Source organism: Parasteatoda tepidariorum, chromosome 4 (assembly GCF_982258835.1).
Source record: "Parasteatoda tepidariorum strain Cologne lab strain chromosome 4, Ptep-v5.0, whole genome shotgun sequence".
Taxonomy (NCBI): domain Eukaryota; kingdom Metazoa; phylum Arthropoda; class Arachnida; order Araneae; family Theridiidae; genus Parasteatoda; species Parasteatoda tepidariorum.
In genome coordinates this window covers 111,339,835-111,359,192 of record NC_141758.1, presented here as the reverse complement: position 1 = coordinate 111,359,192, position 19,358 = coordinate 111,339,835, and positions in this window count along the sequence as shown.

The window sequence follows — 19,358 nt, the reverse complement described above, 5'->3', positions numbered from 1 at the left end:
CTGGTTGTTGTGACACAACAGGGGGTACACAGCGTGACCCTAAATTTTACTATGTATGCCTATGCGAAATAGAGTGTTCTGAGAAGATTAAAATGAAGAAATAAGCGTTCTAAAATGCTTTAAAAATTCAAAGACATCTTTCAATGGTTAACTAACGCAAGGCGCAATATCAGACCTTAATATTGACCCATATTATTTAAATTGGACCAGGTTATATATTACAGGGTAATAGTGTACCCTACCACAGGAAATAATTATAGGTCAATTAGGGGGTACACTATGTATATTTTAAATAGTGCATTAAAACAAAGAAATACGAAGACACTTTTCTATGTTAACTAACGGCACGGTATCGGACCTTAATATTGACCTATAATTTTTAAATTGGACCACGTATTATATTACAGGGTAATAGTGTACCCTATCACAGGAAATAATTATAGGTCAATTAGGGGGTACACAGCGTGACCCTAAAGTTTACTATGTATGCCTATGCGAAAAAAAGTGTTCTGAGAAGCTTAAAATGAAGAAATAAGCGTTCTAAAATGCTTTAAAAATTCAAAGATATCTTTCAATGGTTAACTAACGCAAGGCGCTATATCAGACCTTAATATTGACCCATAATATTTAAATTGGACCAGGTATTATATTATAGGGTAATAGTGTACCTTACCACAGGAAATAATTATAGGTCAATTAGGGGGTACACTATGTATATTTTAAATAGTGCATTAAAACAAGGAAATTCGAAGACACTTTTCTATGTTAACTAACGGCTCGGTATCGGACCTTAATATTGACCTATAATTTTTAAATTGGACCACGTATTATATTACAGGGTTATAGTGTACCCTACCACAGGAAATAATTATAGGTCAATTAGGGGGTACACAGCGTGACCCTAAAGTTTACTATGTATGCCTATGCGAAATAAAGTGTTCTGAGAAGCTTAAAATGAAGAAATAAGCGTTCTAAAATGCTTTAAAAATTCAAAGACATTTCTTAATGTTAACGAACGGCACGGTATCGGACCTTAATATTGACCTATAATTTTTGAATTGGACCACGTATTATATTACAGGGTAATAGTGTACCCTACCACAGGAAATAATTATAGGTCAATTAGGGGGTACACTATGTATATTTTAAATAGTGCATTAAAACAAGGAAATTCGGCGACACTTTTCTATGTTAACTAACGGCACGGTATCGGACCTTAATAATGAAATACAATTTTTAAATTGGACCACGTATTATATTACAGGGTTATAGTGTACCCTACCACAGGAAATAATTATAGGTCAATTACGGGGTACACAGCGTGACCCTAAAGTTTACTATGTATGCCTATGCGAAATAAAGTGTTCTGAGAAGCTTAAAATGAGGAAATAAGCGTTCTAAAATGCTTTAAAAATTCAAAGACATTTTTCAATGTTAACTAACGGCACTGTATCGGACCTTAATATTGACCTATAATTTTTAATTTGAACCACGTATTATATTACAGGGTAATAGTGTACCCTACCACAGGAAATAATTATAGGTCATTTAGGGGGTACACAGCGTGACCCTAAATTTTACTATGTATGCCTATGCGATATAGAGTGTTCTGAGAAGCTTAAAATGAAGAAATAAGCGTTCTAAAATGCTTTAAAAATTCAAAGACATCTTTCAATGGTTAACTAACGCAAGGCGCAATATCAGACCTTAATATTGACCCATATTATTTAAATTGGACCAGGTATTATATTACAGGGTAATAGTGTACCCTACCACAGGAAATAATTATAGGTCAATTAGGGGGTACACTATGTATATTTTAAATAGTGCATTAAAACAAAGAAATACGAAGACACTTTTCTATGTTAACTAACGGCACGGTATCGGACCTTAATATTGACCTATAATTTTTAAATTGGACCACGTATTATATTACAGGGTAATAGTGTACCCTATCACAGGAAATAATTATAGGTCAATTAGGAGGTACACAGCGTGACCCTAAAGTTTACTATGTATGCCTATGCGAAAAAAAAGTGTTCTGAGAAGCTTAAAATGAAGAAATAAGCGTTCTAAAATGCTTTAAAAATTCAAAGATATCTTTCAATGGTTAACTAACGCAAGGCGCAATATCAGACCTTAATATTGACCCATAATATTTAAATTGGACCAGGTATTATATTATAGGGTAATAGTGTACCTTACCACAGGAAATAATTATAGGTCAATTAGGGGGTACACTATGTATATTTTAAATAGTGCATTAAAACAAGGAAATTCGAAGACACTTTTCTATGTTAACTAACGGCTCGGTATCGGACCTTAATATTGACCTATAATTTTTAAATTGGACCACGTATTATATTACAGGGTTATAGTGTACCCTACCACAGGAAATAATTATAGGTCAATTAGGGGGTACACTATGTATATTTTAAATAGTGCATTAAAACAACGAAATTCGGCGACTCTTTTCTATGTTAACTAACGGCACGGTATCGGACCTTAATATTGACCTACAATTTTTAAATTGGACCACGTATTATATTACAGGGTTATAGTGTACCCTACCACAGGAAATAATTATAGGTCAATTACGGGGTACACAGCGTGACCCTAAAAATTACTATGTATGCCTATGCGAAATAAAGTGTTCTGAGAAGCTTAAAATGAGGAAATAAGCGTTCTAAAATGCTTTAAAAATTCAAAGACATTTTTCAATGTTAACTAACGGCACTGTATCGGACCTTAATATTGACCTATAATTTTTAAATTGAACCACGTATTATATTACAGGGTAATAGTGTACCCTACCACAGGAAATAATTATAGGTCATTTAGGGGGTACACAGCGTGACCCTAAATTTTACTATGTATGCCTATGCGAAATAAAGTGTTCTGAGAAGCTTAAAATGAAGAAATAAGCGTTCTAAAATGCTTTAAAAATTCAAAGACATTTCTTAATGTTAACTAACGGCACGGTATCGGACCTTAATATTGACCTATAATTTTTAAATTGGACCACGTATTATATTACAGGGTAATAGTGTACCCTACCACAGGAAATAATTATAGGTCAATTAGGGGGTACACTATGTATATTTTAAATAGTGCATTAAAACAAGGAAATTCGGCGACACTTTTCTATGTTAACTAACGGCACGGTATCGGACCTTAATAATGACCTACAATTTTTAAATTGGACCACGTATTATATTACAGGGTTATAGTGTACCCTACCACAGGAAATAATTATAGGTCAATTACGGGGTACACAGCGTGACCCTAAAGTTTACTATGTATGCCTATGCGAAATAAAGTGTTCTGAGAAGCTTAAAATGAGGAAATAAGCGTTCTAAAATGCTTTAAAAATTCAAAGACATTTTTCAATGTTAACTAACGGCACTGTATCGGACCTTAATATTGACCTATAATTTTTAATTTGAACCACGTATTATATTACAGGGTAATAGTGTACCCTACCACAGGAAATAATTATAGGTCATTTAGGGGGTACACAGCGTGACCCTAAATTTTACTATGTATGCCTATGCGAAATAGAGTGTTCTGAGAAGATTAAAATGAAGAAATAAACGTTCTAAAATGCTTTAAAAATTCAAAGACATCTTTCAATGGTTAACTAACGCAAGGCGCAATATCAGACCTTAATATTGACCCATATTATTTAAATTGGACCAGGTTATATATTACAGGGTAATAGTGTACCCTACCACAGGAAATAATTATAGGTCAATTAGGGGGTACACTATGTATATTTTAAATAGTGCATTAAAACAAAGAAATACGAAGACACTTTTCTATGTTAACTAACGGCACGGTATCGGACCTTAATATTGACCTATGATTTTTAAATTGGACCACGTATTATATTACAGGGTAATAGTGTACCCTATCACAGGAAATAATTATAGGTCAATTAGGGGGTACACAGCGGGACCCTAAAGTTTACTATGTATGCCTATGCGAAAAAAAGTGTTCTGAGAAGCTTAAAATGAAGAAATAAGCGTTCTAAAATGCTTTAAAAATTCAAAGATATCTTTCAATGGTTAACTAACGCAAGGCGCAATATCAGACCTTAATATTGACCCATAATATTTAAATTGGACCAGGTATTATATTATAGGGTAATAGTGTACCTTACCACAGGAAATAATTATAGGTCAATTAGGGGGTACACTATGTATATTTTAAATAGTGCATTAAAACAAGGAAATTCGAAGACACTTTTCTATGTTAACTAACGGCTCGGTATCGGACCTTAATATTGACCTATAATTTTTAAATTGGACCACGTATTATATTACAGGGTTATAGTGTACCCTACCACAGGAAATAATTATAGGTCAATTAGGGGGTACACTATGTATATTTTAAATAGTGCATTAAAACAACGAAATTCGGCGACTCTTTTCTATGTTAACTAACGGCACGGTATCGGACCTTAATATTGACCTACAATTTTTAAATTGGACCACGTATTATATTACAGGGTTATAGTGTACCCTACCACAGGAAATAATTATAGGTCAATTACGGGGTACACAGCGTGACCCTAAAAATTACTATGTATGCCTATGCGAAATAAAGTGTTCTGAGAAGCTTAAAATGAGGAAATAAGCGTTCTAAAATGCTTTAAAAATTCAAAGACATTTTTCAATGTTAACTAACGGCACTGTATCGGACCTTAATATTGACTTATAATTTTTAAATTGAACCACGTATTATATTACAGGGTAATAGTGTACCCTACCACAGGAAATAATTATAGGTCATTTAGGGGGTACACAGCGTGACCCTAAATTTTACTATGTATGCCTATGCGAAATAAAGTGTTCTGAGAAGCTTAAAATGAAGAAATAAGCGTTCTAAAATGCTTTAAAAATTCAAAGACATTTCTTAATGTTAACTAACGGCACGGTATCGGACCTTAATATTGACCTATAATTTTTAAATTGGACCACGTATTATATTACAGGGTAATAGTGTACCCTACCACAGGAAATAATTATAGGTCAATTAGGGGGTACACTATGTATATTTTAAATAGTGCATTAAAACAAGGAAATTCGGCGACACTTTTCTATGTTAACTAACGGCACGGTATCGGACCTTAATAATGACCTACAATTTTTAAATTGGACCACGTATTATATTACAGGGTTATAGTGTACCCTACCACAGGAAATAATTATAGGTCAATTACGGGGTACACAGCGTGACCCTAAAGTTTACTATGTATGCCTATGCGAAATAAAGTGTTCTGAGAAGCTTAAAATGAGGAAATAAGCGTTCTAAAATGCTTTAAAAATTCAAAGACATTTTTCAATGTTAACTAACGGCACTGTATCGGACCTTAATATTGACCTATAATTTTTAATTTGAACCACGTATTATATTACAGGGTAATAGTGTACCCTACCACAGGAAATAATTATAGGTCATTTAGGGGGTACACAGCGTGACCCTAAATTTTACTATGTATGCCTATGCGAAATAGAGTGTTCTGAGAAGATTAAAATGAAGAAATAAGCGTTCTAAAATGCTTTAAAAATTCAAAGACATCTTTCAATGGTTAACTAACGCAAGGCGCAATATCAGACCTCAATATTGACCCATATTATTTAAATTGGACCAGGTTATATATTACAGGGTAATAGTGTACCCTACCACAGGAAATAATTATAGGTCAATTAGGGGGTACACTATGTATATTTTAAATAGTGCATTAAAACAAAGAAATACGAAGACACTTTTCTATGTTAACTAACGGCACGGTATCGGACCTTAATATTGACCTATAATTTTTAAATTGGACCACGTATTATATTACAGGGTAATAGTGTACCCTATCACAGGAAATAATTATAGGTCAATTAGGGGGTACACAGCGTGACCCTAAAGTTTACTATGTATGCCTATGCGAAAAAAAGTGTTCTGAGAAGCTTAAAATGAAGAAATAAGCGTTCTAAAATGCTTTAAAAATTCAAAGATATCTTTCAATGGTTAACTAACGCAAGGCGCAATATCAGACCTTAATATTGACCCATAATATTTAAATTGGACCAGGTATTATATTATAGGGTAATAGTGTACCTTACCACAGGAAATAATTATAGGTCAATTAGGGGGTACACTATGTATATTTTAAATAGTGCATTAAAACAAGGAAATTCGAAGACACTTTTCTATGTTAACTAACGGCTCGGTATCGGACCTTAATATTGACCTATAATTTTTAAATTGGACCACGTATTATATTACAGGGTTATAGTGTACCCTACCACAGGAAATAATTATAGGTCAATTAGGGGGTACACAGCGTGACCCTAAAGTTTACTATGTATGCCTATGCGAAATAAAGTGTTCTGAGAAGCTTAAAATGAAGAAATAAGCGTTCTAAAATGCTTTAAAAATTCAAAGACATTTCTTAATGTTAACTAACGGCACGGTATCGGACCTTAATATTGACCTATAATTTTTGAATTGGACCACGTATTATATTACAGGGTAATAGTGTACCCTACCACAGGAAATAATTATAGGTCAATTAGGGGGTACACTATGTATATTTTAAATAGTGCATTAAAACAAGGAAATTCGGCGACACTTTTCTATGTTAACTAACGGCACGGTATCGGACCTTAATAATGACCTACAATTTTTAAATTGGACCACGTATTATATTACAGGGTTATAGTGTACCCTACCACAGGAAATAATTATAGGTCAATTACGGGGTACACAGCGTGACCCTAAAGTTTACTATGTATGCCTATGCGAAATAAAGTGTTCTGAGAAGCTTAAAATGAGGAAATAAGCGTTCTAAAATGCTTTAAAAATTCAAAGACATTTTTCAATGTTAACTAACGGCACTGTATCGGACCTTAATATTGACCAATAATTTTTAATTTGAACCACGTATTATATTACAGGGTAATAGTGTACCCTACCACAGGAAATAATTATAGGTCATTTAGGGGGTACACAGCGTGACCCTAAATTTTACTATGTATGCCTATGCGAAATAGAGTGTTCTGAGAAACTTAAAATGAAGAAATAAGCGTTCTAAAATGCTTTAAAAATTCAAAGACATCTTTCAATGGTTAACTAACGCAAGGCGCAATATCAGACCTTAATATTGACCCATATTATTTAAATTGGACCAGGTATTATATTACAGGGTAATAGTGTACCCTACCACAGGAAATAATTATAGGTCAATTAGGGGGTACACTATGTATATTTTAAATAGTGCATTAAAACAAAGAAATACGAAGACACTTTTCTATGTTAACTAACGGCACGGTATCGGACCTTAATATTGACCTATAATTTTTAAATTGGACCACGTATTATATTACAGGGTAATAGTGTACCCTATCACAGGAAATAATTATAGGTCAATTAGGAGGTACACAGCGTGACCCTAAAGTTTACTATGTATGCCTATGCGAAAAAAAAGTGTTCTGAGAAGCTTAAAATGAAGAAATAAGCGTTCTAAAATGCTTTAAAAATTCAAAGATATCTTTCAATGGTTAACTAACGCAAGGCGCAATATCAGACCTTAATATTGACCCATAATATTTAAATTGGACCAGGTATTATATTATAGGGTAATAGTGTACCTTACCACAGGAAATAATTATAGGTCAATTAGGGGGTACACTATGTATATTTTAAATAGTGCATTAAAACAAGGAAATTCGAAGACACTTTTCTATGTTAACTAACGGCTCGGTATCGGACCTTAATATTGACCTATAATTTTTAAATTGGACCACGTATTATATTACAGGGTTATAGTGTACCCTACCACAGGAAATAATTATAGGTCAATTAGGGGGTACACTATGTATATTTTAAATAGTGCATTAAAACAACGAAATTCGGCGACTCTTTTCTATGTTAACTAACGGCACGGTATCGGACCTTAATATTGACCTACAATTTTTAAATTGGACCACGTATTATATTACAGGGTTATAGTGTACCCTACCACAGGAAATAATTATAGGTCAATTACGGGGTACACAGCGTGACCCTAAAAATTACTATGTATGCCTATGCGAAATAAAGTGTTCTGAGAAGCTTAAAATGAGGAAATAAGCGTTCTAAAATGCTTTAAAAATTCAAAGACATTTTTCAATGTTAACTAACGGCACTGTATCGGACCTTAATAATGACTTATAATTTTTAAATTGAACCACGTATTATATTACAGGGTAATAGTGTACCCTACCACAGGAAATAATTATAGGTCATTTAGGGGGTACACAGCGTGACCCTAAATTTTACTATGTATGCCTATGCGAAATAAAGTGTTCTGAGAAGCTTAAAATGAAGAAATAAGCGTTCTAAAATGCTTTAAAAATTCAAAGACATTTCTTAATGTTAACTAACGGCACGGTATCGGACCTTAATATTGACCTATAATTTTTAAATTGGACCACGTATTATATTACAGGGTAATAGTGTACCCTACCACAGGAAATAATTATAGGTCAATTAGGGGGTACACTATGTATATTTTAAATAGTGCATTAAAACAAGGAAATTCGGCGACACTTTTCTATGTTAACTAACGGCACGGTATCGGACCTTAATAATGACCTACAATTTTTAAATTGGACCACGTATTATATTACAGGGTTATAGTGTACCCTACCACAGGAAATAATTATAGGTCAATTACGGGGTACACAGCGTGACCCTAAAGTTTACTATGTATGCCTATGCGAAATAAAGTGTTCTGAGAAGCTTAAAATGAGGAAATAAGCGTTCTAAAATGCTTTAAAAATTCAAAGACATTTTTCAATGTTAACTAACGGCACTGTATCGGACCTTAATATTGACCTATAATTTTTAATTTGAACCACGTATTATATTACAGGGTAATAGTGTACCCTACCACAGGAAATAATTATAGGTCATTTAGGGGGTACACAGCGTGACCCTAAATTTTACTATGTATGCCTATGCGAAATAGAGTGTTCTGAGAAGATTAAAATGAAGAAATAAGCGTTCTAAAATGCTTTAAAAATTCAAAGACATCTTTCAATGGTTAACTAACGCAAGGCGCAATATCAGACCTTAATATTGACCCATATTATTTAAATTGGACCAGGTTATATATTACAGGGTAATAGTGTACCCTACCACAGGAAATAATTATAGGTCAATTAGGGGGTACACTATGTATATTTTAAATAGTGCATTAAAACAAAGAAATACGAAGACACTTTTCTATGTTAACTAACGGCACGGTATCGGACCTTAATATTGACCTATAATTTTTAAATTGGACCACGTATTATATTACAGGGTAATAGTGTACCCTATCACAGGAAATAATTATAGGTCAATTAGGGGGTACACAGCGTGACCCTAAAGTTTACTATGTATGCCTATGCGAAAAAAAGTGTTCTGAGAAGCTTAAAATGAAGAAATAAGCGTTCTAAAATGCTTTAAAAATTCAAAGATATCTTTCAATGGTTAACTAACGCAAGGCGCAATATCAGACCTTAATATTGACCCATAATATTTAAATTGGACCAGGTATTATATTATAGGGTAATAGTGTACCTTACCACAGGAAATAATTATAGGTCAATTAGGGGGTACACTATGTATATTTTAAATAGTGCATTAAAACAAAGAAATACGAAGACACTTTTCTATGTTAACTAACGGCACGGTATCGGACCTTAATATTGACCTATAAATTTTAAATTGGACCACGTATTATATTACAGGGTAATAGTGTACCCTACCACAGGAAATAATTATAGGTCAATTAGGGGGTACACAGCGTGACCCTAAAGTTTACTATGTATGCCATTGCGAAATAAAGTGTTCTGAGAAGCTTAAAATGAAGAAATAAGCGTTCTAAAATGCTTTAAAAATTCAAAGACATTTCTTAATGTTAACTAACGGCAGGGTATCGGACCTTAATATTGACCTATAATTTTTAAATTGGTCCACGTATTATATTACAGGGTAATAGTGTACCCTACCACAGGAAATAATTATAGGTCAATTAGGGGGTACACTATGTATATTTTAAATAGTGCATTAAAACAAGGAAATTCGGCGACACTTTTCTATGTTAACTAACGGCACGGTATCGGACCTTAATATTGACCTACAATTTTTAAATTGGACCACGTATTATATTACAGGGTTATAGTGTACCCTCTCACAGGAAATAATTATAGGTCAATTAGGGGGTACACAGCGTGACCCTAAAGTTTACTATGTATGCCTATGCGAAATAAAGTGTTCTGAGAAGCTTAAAATGAGGAAATAAGCGTTCTAAAATGCTTTAAAAATTCAAAGATATTTTTTAATGTTAACTAACGGCACGGTATCGGACCTTAATATTGACCTATAATTTTTAAATTGGACCACGTATTATATTACAGGGTAATAGTGTACCCTACCACAGGAAACAATTATAGGTCATTTAGGGAGTACACAGCGTGACCCTAAATTTTACTATGTATGCCTATGCGAAATAGAGTGTTCTGAGAAGCTTAAAATGAAGAAATAAGCGTTCTAAAATGCTTTAAAAATTCAAAGACATCTTTCAATGGTTAACTAACGCAAGGCGCAGTATCAGTCCTTAATATTGACCCATATTATTTAAATTGGACCAGGTATTATATTACAGGGTAATAGTGTACCCTACCACAGGAAATAATTATAGGTCAATTAGGGGGTACACTATGTATATTTTAAATAGTGCATTAAAACAACGAAATTCGGCGACTCTTTTCTATGTTAACTAACGGCACGGTATCGGACCTTAATATTGACCTACAATTTTTAAATTGGACCACGTATTATATTACAGGGTTATAGTGAACCCTACCACAGGAAATAATTATAGGTCAATTACGGGGTACACAGCTTGACCCTAAAGTTTACTATGTATGCCTGTGCGAAATAAAGTGTTCTGAGAAGCTTAAAATGAGGAAATAAGCGTTCTAAAATGCTTTAAAAATTCAAAGACATTTTTCAATGTTAACTAACGGCACTGTATCGGACCTTAATATTGACCTATAATTTTTAAATTGAACCACGTATTATATTACAGGGTAATAGTGTACCCTACCACAGGAAATAATTATAGGTCATTTAAGGGGTACACAGCGTGACCCTAAATTTTACTATGTATGCCTATGCGAAATAGAGTGTTCTGAGAAGCTTAAAATGAAGAAATAAGCGTTCTAAAATGCTTTAAAAATTCAAAGACATCTTTCAATGGTTAACTAACGCAAGGCGCAATATCAGACCTTAATATTGACCCATATTATTTAAATTGGACCAGATATTATATTACAGGGTAATAGTGTACCCTACCACAGGAAATAATTATAGGTCAATTAGGGGGTACACTATGTATATTTTAAATAGTGCATTAAAACAAAGAAATACGAAGACACTTTTCTATGTTAACTAACGGCACGGTATCGGACCTTAGTATTGACCTATAATTTTTAAATTGGACCAAGTATTATATTACAGGGTAATAGTGTACCGTACCACAGGTAATAATTTCAGGTCAATTAGAGGGTACACAGCGTGACCCTAAAGTTTGCTATGTATGCCTATGCGAAAAAAAGTGTTCTGAGAAGCTTAAAATGAAGAAATAAGCGTTCTAAAATGCTTTAAAAATTCAAAGATATCTTTCAATGGTTAACTAACGCAAGGCGCAAGATCAGACCTTAATATTGACCTATAATTTTTAAATTGGACCACGTATTATATTACAGGGTTATAGTGTACCCTACCACAGGAAATAATTATAGGTCAATTAGGGGGAACACAGCGTGACCCTAAAGTTTTCGATGTATGCCTATGCGAAATAAAGTGTTCTGAGAAGCTTAAAATGAGGAAATAAGCGTTCTAAAATGCTTTAAACATTCAAAGACATTTTTCAATGTTAACTAACGGCACGGTATCGGACCTTAATATTGACCTATAATTTTTAAATTGGACCACGTAGATATTACAGAGTAATAGTGTACCCTACCACAGGAAATAATTATAGGTCAATTAGGGGGTACACTATGTATATTTTAAATAGTGCATTAAAACAAGGAAATTCGGCGACACTTTTCTATGTTAACTAACGGCACGGTATCGGACCTTAATATTGACCTACAATTTTTAAATTGGACCACGTATTATATTACAGGGTTATAGTGTACCCTCTCACAGGAAATAATTATAGGTCAATTAGGGGGTACACAGCGTGACCCTAAAGTTTACTATGTATGCCTATGCGAAATAAAGTGTTCTGAGAAGCTTAAAATGAGGAAATAATCGTTCTAAAATGCTTTAAAAATTCAAAGATATTTTTTAATGTTAACTAACGGCACGGTATCGGACCTTAATATTGACCTATAATTTTTAAATTGGACCACGTATTATATTACAGGGTAATAGTGTACCCTACCACAGGAAACAATTATAGGTCATTTAGGGAGTACACAGCGTGACCCTAAATTTTACTATGTATGCCTATGCGAAATAGAGTGTTCTGAGAAGCTTAAAATGAAGAAATAAGCGTTCTAAAATGCTTTAAAAATTCAAAGACATCTTTCAATGGTTAACTAACGCAAGGCGCAGTATCAGTCCTTAATATTGACCCATATTATTTAAATTGGACCAGGTATTATATTACAGGGTAATAGTGTACCCTACCACAGGAAATAATTATAGGTCAATTAGGGGGTACACTATGTATATTTTAAATAGTGCATTAAAACAACGAAATTCGGCGACTCTTTTCTATGTTAACTAACGGCACGGTATCGGACCTTAATATTGACCTACAATTTTTAAATTGGACCACGTATTATATTACAGGGTTATAGTGAACCCTACCACAGGAAATAATTATAGGTCAATTACGGGGTACACAGCTTGACCCTAAAGTTTACTATGTATGCCTGTGCGAAATAAAGTGTTCTGAGAAGCTTAAAATGAGGAAATAAGAGTTCTAAAATGCTTTAAAAATTCAAAGACATTTTTCAATGTTAACTAACGGCACTGTATCGGACCTTAATATTGACCTATAATTTTTAAATTGAACCACGTATTATATTACAGGGTAATAGTGTACCCTACCACAGGAAATAATTATAGGTCATTTAAGGGGTACACAGCGTGACCCTAAATTTTACTATGTATGCCTATGCGAAATAGAGTGTTCTGAGAAGCTTAAAATGAAGAAATAAGCGTTCTAAAATGCTTTAAAAATTCAAAGACATCTTTCAATGGTTAACTAACGCAAGGCGCAATATCAGACCTTAATATTGACCCATATTATTTAAATTGGACCAGATATTATATTACAGGGTAATAGTGTACCCTACCACAGGAAATAATTATAGGTCAATTAGGGGGTACACTATGTATATTTTAAATAGTGCATTAAAACAAAGAAATACGAAGACACTTTTCTATGTTAACTAACGGCACGGTATCGGACCTTAGTATTGACCTATAATTTTTAAATTGGACCAAGTATTATATTACAGGGTAATAGTGTACCGTACCACAGGTAATAATTTCAGGTCAATTAGAGGGTACACAGCGTGACCCTAAAGTTTGCTATGTATGCCTATGCGAAAAAAAGTGTTCTGAGAAGCTTAAAATGAAGAAATAAGCGTTCTAAAATGCTTTAAAAATTCAAAGATATCTTTCAATGGTTAACTAACGCAAGGCGCAAGATCAGACCTTAATATTGACCTATAATTTTTAAATTGGACCACGTATTATATTACAGGGTTATAGTGTACCCTACCACAGGAAATAATTATAGGTCAATTAGGGGGAACACAGCGTGACCCTAAAGTTTTCGATGTATGCCTATGCGAAATAAAGTGTTCTGAGAAGCTTAAAATGAGGAAATAAGCGTTCTAAAATGCTTTAAACATTCAAAGACATTTTTCAATGTTAACTAACGGCACGGTATCGGACCTTAATATTGACCTATAATTTTTAAATTGGACCACGTAGATATTACAGAGTAATAGTGTACCCTTCCACAGGAAATAATTATAGGTCAATTAGGGGGTACACAGCGTGACCCCAAAGTTTACTATGTATGCCTATGCGAAATAGAGTGTTCTGAGAAGCTTAAAATGAAGAAATAAGCGTTCTAAAATGCTTTAAAAATTCAAAGACATCTTTCAATGGTTAACTAACGCAAGGCGCAGTATCAGACCTTAATATTGACCCATATTATTTAAATTGGACCAGGTATTATATTATAGGGTAAGAGTGTACCCTACCACAGGAAATAATTATTGGTCAATTAGGGGGTACACTATGTATATTTTAAATAGTGCATTAAAACAACGAAATGAGGGCGACACTTTTCTATGTTAACTAACGGCACGGTATCGGACCTTAATATTGACCTACAATTTTTAAATTGGACCACGTATTATATTACAGGGTTATAGTGTACCCTACCACAGGAAATAATTATAGGTCAATTACGGGGTACACAGCGTGACCCTAAAGTTTACTATGTATGCCTATGCGAAATAAAGTGTTCTGAGAAGCTTAAAATGAGGAAATAAGCGTTCTAAAATGCTTTAAAAATTCAAAGACATTTTTCAATGTTAACTAACGGCACTGTATCGGACCTTAATATTGACCTATAATTTTTAAATTGAACCACGTATTATATTACAGGGTAATAGTGTACCCTACCACAGGAAATAATTATAGGTCATTTAGGGGGTACACAGCGTGACCCTAAATTTTACTATGTATGCCTATGCGAAATAGAGTGTTCTGAGAAGCTTAAAATGAAGAAATAAGCGTTCTAAAATGCTTTAAAAATTCAAAGACATCTTTCAATGGTTAACTAACGCAAGGCGCAATATCAGACCTTAATATTGACCCCTATTATTTAAATTGGACCAGGTATTATATTACAGGGTAATAGTGTACCCTACCACAGGAAATAATTATAGGTCAATTAGGGGGTACACTATGTATATTTTAAATAGTGCATTAAAACAAAGAAATACGAAGACACTTTTCTATGTTAACTAACGGCACGGTATCGGACCTTAATTTTGACCTATAATTTTTAAATTGGACCACGTATTATATTACAGGGTAATAGTGTACCCTATCACAGGAAATAATTATAGGTCAATTAGGAGGTACACAGCGTGACCCTAAAGTTTACTATGTATGCCTATGCGAAAAAAAAGTGTTCTGAGAAGCTTAAAATGAAGAAATAAGCGTTCTAAAATGCTTTAAAAATTCCAAGATATCTTTCAATGGTTAACTAACGCAAGGCGCAATATCAGACCTTAATATTGACCCATAATATTTAAATTGGACCAGGTATTATATTATAGGGTAATAGTGTACCTTACCACAGGAAATAATTATAGGTCAATTAGGGGGTACACTATGTATATTTTAAATAGTGCATTAAAACAAGGAAATTCGAAGACACTTTTCTATGTTAACTAACGGCTCGGTATCGGACCTTAATATTGACCTATAATTTTTAAATTGGACCACGTATTATATTACAGGGTTATAGTGTACCCTACCACAGGAAATAATTATAGGTCAATTAGGGGGTACACTATGTATATTTTAAATAGGGCATTAAAACAACGAAATTCGGCGACTCTTTTCTATGTTAACTAACGGCACGGTATCGGACCTTAATATTGACCTACAATTTTTAAATTGGACCACGTATTATATTACAGGGTTATAGTGTACCCTACCACAGGAAATAATTATAGGTCAATTACGGGGTACACAGCGTGACCCTAAAAATTACTATGTATGCCTATGCGAAATAAAGTGTTCTGAGAAGCTTAAAATGAGGAAATAAGCGTTCTAAAATGCTTTAAAAATTCAAAGACATTTTTCAATGTTAACTAACGGCACTGTATCGGACCTTAATATTGACCTATAATTTTTAAATTGAACCACGTATTATATTACAGGGTAATAGTGTACCCTACCACAGGAAATAATTATAGGTCATTTAGGGGGTACACAGCGTGACCCTAAATTTTACTATGTATGCCTATGCGAAATAGAGTGTTCTGAGAAGCTTAAAATGAAGAAATAAGCGTTCTAAAATGCTTTAAAAATTCAAAGACATCTTTCAATGGTTAACTAACTTAAGGCGCAATATCAGACCTTAATATTGACCCATATTATTTAAATTGGACCAGGTATTATATTACAGGGTAATAGTTTACCCTACCACAGGAAATAATTATAGGTCAATTAGGGGGTACACTATGTATATTTTAAATAGTGCATTAAAACAACGAAATTCGGCGACTCTTTTCTATGTTAACTAACGGCACGGTATCGGACCTTAATATTGACCTACAATTTTTAAATTGGACCACGTATTATATTACAGGGTTATAGTGTACCCTACCACAGGAAATAATTATAGGTGAATTAGGGGGTACACAGCGTGACCCTAAAGTTTACTATGTATGCCTATGCGAAATAAAGTGTTCTGAGAAGCTTAAAATGAAGAAATAAGCGTTCTAAAATGCTTTAAAAATTCAAAGACACCTTTCAATGGTTAACTAACGCAAGGCGCAATATCAGACCTTAATATTGACCCATATTATTTAAATTGGACCAGGTATTATATTACAGGGTAATAGTGTACCCTACCACAGGAAATAATTATAGGTCAATTAGGGGGTACACTATGTATATTTTAAATAGTGCATTAAAACAAAGAAATACGAAGACACTTTTCTATGTTAACTAACGGCACGGTATCGGACCTTAATATTGACCTATAAATTTTAAATTGGACCAAGTATTATATTACAGGGTAATAGTGTACCCTACCACAGGAAATAATTATAGGTCAATTAGGGGGTACACAGCGTGACCCTAAAGTTTACTATGTATGCCATTGCGAAATAAAGTGTTCTGAGAAGCTTAAAATGAAGAAATAAGCGTTCTAAAATGCTTTAAAAATTCAAAGACATTTCTTAATGTTAACTAACGGCAGGGTATCGGACCTTAATATTGACCTATAATTTTTAAATTGGTCCACGTATTATATTACAGGGTAATAGTGTACCCTACCACAGGAAATAATTATAGGTCAATTAGGGGGTACACTATGTATATTTTAAATAGTGCATTAAAACAAGGAAATTCGGCGACACTTTTCTATGTTAACTAACGGCACGGTATCGGACCTTAATATTGACCTACAATTTTTAAATTGGACCACGTATTATATTACAGGGTTATAGTGTACCCTCTCACAGGAAATAATTATAGGTCAATTAGGGGGTACACAGCGTGACCCTAAAGTTTACTATGTATGCCTATGCGAAATAAAGTGTTCTGAGAAGCTTAAAATGAGGAAATAAGCGTTCTAAAATGCTTTAAAAATTCAAAGATATTTTTTAATGTTAACTAACGGCACGGTATCGGACCTTAATATTGACCTATAATTTTTAAATTGGACCACGTATTATATTACAGGGTAATAGTGTACCCTACCACAGGAAACAATTATAGGTCATTTAGGGAGTACACAGCGTGACCCTAAATTTTACTATGTATGCCTATGCGAAATAGAGTGTTCTGAGAAGCTTAAAATGAAGAAATAAGCGTTCTAAAATGCTTTAAAAATTCAAAGACATCTTTCAATGGTTAACTAACGCAAGGCGCAGTATCAGTCCTTAATATTGACCCATATTATTTAAATTGGACCAGGTATTATATTACAGGGTAATAGTGTACCCTACCACAGGAAATAATTATAGGTCAATTAGGGGGTACACTATGTATATTTTAAATAGTGCATTAAAACAACGAAATTCGGCGACTCTTTTCTATGTTAACTAACGGCACGGTATCGGACCTTAATATTGACCTACAATTTTTAAATTGGACCACGTATTATATTACAGGGTTATAGTGTACCCTACCACAGGAAATAATTATAGGTCAATTACGGGGTACACAGCTTGACCCTAAAGTTTACTATGTATGCCTGTGCGAAATAAAGTGTTCTGAGAAGCTTAAAATGAGGAAATAAGCGTTCTAAAATGCTTTAAAAATTCAAAGACATTTTTCAATGTTAACTAACGGCACTGTATCGGACCTTAATATTGACCTATAATTTTTAAATTGAACCACGTATTATATTACAGGGTAATAGTGTACCCTACCACAGGAAATAATTATAGGTCATTTAAGGGGTACACAGCGTGACCCTAAATTTTACTATGTATGCCTATGCGAAATAGAGTGTTCTGAGAAGCTTAAAATGAAGAAATAAGCGTTCTAAAATGCTTTAAAAATTCAAAGACATCTTTCAATGGTTAACTAACGCAAGGCGCAATATCAGACCTTAATATTGACCCATATTATTTAAATTGGACCAGGTATTATATTACAGGGTAATAGTGTACCCTACCACAGGAAATAATTATAGGTCAATTAGGGGGTACACTATGTATATTTTAAATAGTGCATTAAAACAAAGAAATACGAAGACACTTTTCTATGTTAACTAACGGCACGGTATCGGACCTTAGTATTGACCTATAATTTTTAAATTGGACCAAGTATTATATTACAGGGTAATAGTGTACCGTACCACAGGAAATAATTTCAGGTCAATTAGGGGGTACACAGCGTGACCCTAAAGTTTACTATGTATGCCTATGCGAAAAAAAGTGTTCTGTGAAGCTTAAAATGAAGAAATAAGCGTTCTAAAATGCTTTAAAAATTCAAAGATATCTTTCAATGGTTAACTAACGCAAGGCGCAAGATCAGACCTTAATATTGACCTATAATTTTTAAATTGGACCACGTATTATATTACAGGGTTATAGTGTACCCTACCACAGGAAATAATTATAGGTCAATTAGGGGGTACACAGCGTGACCCTAAAGTTTTCGATGTATGCCTATGCGAAATAAAGTGTTCTGAGAAGCTTAAAATGAGGAAATAAGCGTTCTAAAATGCTTTAAAAATTCAAAGACATTTTTCAATGTTAACTAACGGCACGGTATCGGACCTTAATATTGACCTATAATTTTTAAATTGGACCACGTAGATATTACAGAGTAATAGTGTACCCTTCCACAGGAAATAATTATAGGTCAATTAGGGGGTACACAGCGTGACCCCAAAGTTTACTATGTATGCCTATGCGAAATAGAGTGTTCTGAGAAGCTTAAAATGAAGAAATAAGCGTTCTAAAATGCTTTAAAAATTCAAAGACATCTTTCAATGGTTAACTAACGCAAGGCGCAGTATCAGACCTTAATATTGA